This window comes from Prunus avium, chromosome 1 (genome assembly GCF_965620075.1).
Source record: "Prunus avium chromosome 1, drPruAviu1.hap1.1, whole genome shotgun sequence".
In the NCBI taxonomy this organism is placed as follows: domain Eukaryota; kingdom Viridiplantae; phylum Streptophyta; class Magnoliopsida; order Rosales; family Rosaceae; genus Prunus; species Prunus avium.
The window spans coordinates 6,449,369-6,453,458 of NC_142284.1; the positions used below are offsets into that span (position 1 = coordinate 6,449,369).

General features: G+C 39.0%; 1 non-coding gene across 1 annotated transcript; it reads right to left on the bottom strand.

Annotated features, from left to right (window-relative positions):
- Window positions 1-1,604: 1,604 nt before the first annotated feature.
- On the bottom strand, window positions 1,605-1,711 carry LOC148297197 (small nucleolar RNA R71). Its single transcript, XR_015833223.1, has one exon. It is a non-coding gene; the product is annotated as a small nucleolar RNA R71 (small nucleolar RNA).
- Window positions 1,712-4,090: the final 2,379 nt, after the last annotated feature.

Genomic DNA, 4,090 nt, shown 5'->3' on the forward strand with positions numbered 1-4,090 from the left:
AAGCACTTGGAGAAGCCTTGGACACCACAAGAACTTCAGAAAAAGGGTTTTTCTACTCTTATTGTATTCATTATGTTTTCTCATTTCTGTTCAAGTCTCTTTTCCATTATGAGTAGCTAAATCCATAACTAGGGCTTCGATGTAACCTAACATGAATATTCTGGGTTTATAAGTTTGGAGTTTCAAGTTTGATTCATGATTCATGTTCTTATTCATTATGCTTATAAGTTAACATGCTTGTTTGAATGATTGATCACCATTAGAACTTGTTTGTTAACTATCTTGGTTTGAATTAAGAGTATACACCATGCTTTAATTCGAATTGAACTATGAATAGGAAGAGTATGTATGGACATTCGACAACAGGGATTAGATACATACTTGGTTGTTTAAAATGTTCTTCTATGCTTAATGGGTTCCTAATGCTTAATTTTAGGTTAGACAACAAATGATCAAATTAGGGAATTAGGAACACAAGGTTAGGACCAAACACCATGGCCTAATCATACTTTAGCTAGAATCAATCTTTGAATCTGAATTAGACTTGTTACTTGAATCTTTATAACCCAGAATTGAATTGTTATGGTGATTCGAATGCCCTAGTCTCAAAATCTGTTTTCCAACTCTTAAAACCACTCTTTGTTACATTTGTTTACTTGTTTTTGTTTGCAATTTCATTTTGCTTCTTTTGTTCAACAATCACAACCACTCTTGTTTTAAATTCTGTTTTAGACATAACCTCCTACTTTCTTGAATTTGGTAATCTAAGTACATAACTAGTTTTAACTTCTCAGTCTTCGTGGGTACGACCTCGTACTTGTCTTGCTATACTACTAATTGCCCCGTACAATTGCGAGTTAACATAATATTAACAACAAATTTTGGCGCCGTTGCCGGGGACTGAACGAAAGTTCTTCCCTGGTTATGTGCCCAAGGTTACCCTATTCTTTTTAGTGTTTCTAATTAATCTAATTTTCTGTTTCAGGTAGTTTATGTCTAAAAATCCATTACTTGAACAAGTGAGGTCTTCGTTCCAACGTTCTAGATCTTTGAACGCAGGACCATCATTGCAACCCAGACGAGTGACCTCTGAAATTCAGAATCGTCTAGAAAGGGAGTTGTCAACTGCAAAAGAGCAAGCTCTTGCTACATTTACAAGTCTTGCTCTCCACACTGAACTTCCCGGTTCTTCACTTTCAAATTCGGAAGCAAGTTCAGACCAAGAAGAAGAAGAAATGATGGCTGCCATTGAGTTCATGGGAGAACTTGATATCCCAACAATTCCAGCATCTCCTTCAAGCATTTTGCTGCCCACTGTAGCTCGAAATTATGAGCTTAAATCTTCTCATCTTAATATGCTGCCTTCCTTTTATGGTTTACCTAATGAAGATCCATTGACTCATATAAAGGATATTTTTAATGTTGTGAGTTCTTTTCCCTTGACAGGTGTGACAGAAGATCAACTTCGAATGAGAGTGTTTCCATACACTTTAAAGGATAAGGCGAAGTATTGGTTGAATTCTTTGAAGCCTGGTTCACTCACTACATGGTCTGCCATTCAAAAGAAGTTCCTGGAAAAATACTTCTCCACGCAAAAGACCGACATGCTTAGGGACAAGATCTTGTTATTTGCACAGCAAGATGATGAATCGTTTTGTGAAGCATGGGAGAAATTCAATGGGTTGCTCAACCAATGTCCTCATCATGGGATTCCATTGAAGCTTCAAATGCGTATGTTTTATAAAGGACTAACCCCTTCTAGTCATAATATAGTCACCAATTTTGCAGGTGGTTCTTTTAAAACCAAAACTCCAGAAGAAACGTACGAACTCTTTGAGGAGATAGCAATGGAGACCCAACATACGGATACAAGAGGTAAACGTGTTATTAGTGGTTCTAATGATGCTTCTAGTGTGCAGATTTCAAAACTGGAACAAAAGCTAGATGCTCTTCTTGCATTAAACTCAAGAAGCCCTCCGAAGGAAGTGTGTAGCATTTGTGAATCTCATGACCATGCTACCACAGCTTGTCCACTTGGGGCTGGATATCCAGAATTTGTGCAAGAGCAAGCTAAGTTGGTAAATTCCTACAACCAAGGTCCAAGAAATGATCCATACTCTCAAAGTTATAATCCAGGTTGGAGGAATCATCCAAACTTTTCATGGAGAAATACCCAGAATCAAGCAAATCCCCCTTCATTCCAAAGGCCACAACAATCATCATCATCATTGGAAGATATAGTGAAGCAGATGGCAATCAACCAATCCAATTTTCAGCAAACTACACAAGCTGCCATCTCCAAATTGGAAGTCCAATTAGGCCAAATAGCTGCTGAAATAACTCAAAGAGTGCCTGGGAAATGGCCAAGCCAAACTGAGATCAATCCAAAGAACCCAGAAGCCAAGGCAATTCATGTGCTCAGATCAGGTAAGATCATTGATAATAAAGATGATTCTAATCTTTCAAATGATGTTGTGATTGTAGAAATTGAAGAGGAGGAGACCATGGCCACGGAAGGAGAACAACTCAAAACTTCTCAATCTGCTCCTAAGGCCAAATCAGATTCTCAGAAATCCGATCAATTCCAATTGCATAAAAGGGATGACAAATTTGTGCCACCACATCTTCAAGAAGATAGATACGTGCCACCCGCTCCATATGTTCCACAGATTCCATTTCCAGGCCGTCTTAAGAAAGCAAAGCAAGATAAGGCTTTTAAAGAGATTTATGATATTTTGAGTAAAGTTAATATCAATTTGCCTTTGCTTGATCTTATTGAACAGATTCCTGCATATGGAAAATTCATCAAGGACTTGAAAACTCACAAGCTCAATTTCGCTCCAAATGAAGGAGTAAAGCTCGACCAGAATGTAAGTGCTGTATTGCAAAGGAAGCTTCCACCAAAACTAGATGATCCTGGCAGCTTTGACATTCCCATTAACATTGGAGGCAAGAAGGTTGGAAGAGCCATGTTGGACTTGGGAGCAAGCATCAATGTTTTGCCATATTCAGTTTATCAAGAGCTTGGCTTAGAAGGGATGAAGAAGACTTCAATGCGACTTGAACTAGCTGATCATTCTATAAAATATCCAAAAGGTATTGTAGAAGATATTCTAGTTCAAGTTAATACACTAATTCTCCCTGCTGATTTTGTAGTGATGGACATGGAAGACAATCCAAATGGAGATCGTGTTGATCCCATTCTCCTAGGCAGGCCATTCTCCTAGGCAGGCCATTCATGGCCACTGCAGACACAATCATCAAAGTGAAAGATAGCACTCTCTCCATGACTGTTTTGGGTGAAACTGTTGAATTTAAAATGCTTAATGCTCTATCTCAACCTTCTATCTCTCTTGATTCTTGCTTTTCAATTGATGTTGTGGATCATGAGGTTTCTTCCAAAATTTTGCAGAGAAAGTCTAATGATGCTCTAGAAGCTGTCTTAACACAAGAAGAGGAAGATCTTTGTGAACCGGAGTTCCAAGAAGTGGTGGCTGCCTTAGAAGTGTTTCCGCCATACCCACCATCCTTTAGGCCACCAATCGAGCCTCTTGGACCATCATCCACGAAATTGGAGCCATCCATTGTCATCCCACCAAAGCTAGAACTTAAACCTCTTCCCAATAATCTTAAATATACATATTTGGGTGCTAACGAAACTCTCCCTGTTATAATTGCTGCAGGTCTCTCCTCACATGAAGAAGAGAGCTTAATTAAAGTTCTAAAAGAGCATAAAACAGCCATTGGGTGGACCATAGCAGACATCAAAGGAATTAGTCCAAGCATGTGCATGCACCGGATTTTAATGGAAGAAGACAGCAAACCATCTCGTGATGCCCAAAGGAGGCTAAATCCCAACATGAAAGAGGTGGTTAGAGCTGAAGTTTTAAAGCTACTCGATGTAGGAATCATCTACCCAATTTCAGATTCTAAGTGGGTGAGCCCTGTGCAAGTTGTTCCAAAGAAGTCCGGAATCACCGTTGTGAAGAATGAGAAGAATGAGCTAGTTCCTACACGAACTGTCACTGGTTGGAGAGTTTGCATTGATTACAGGAAGTTGAACACATCCACTAGAAAAGATCATTTCCCC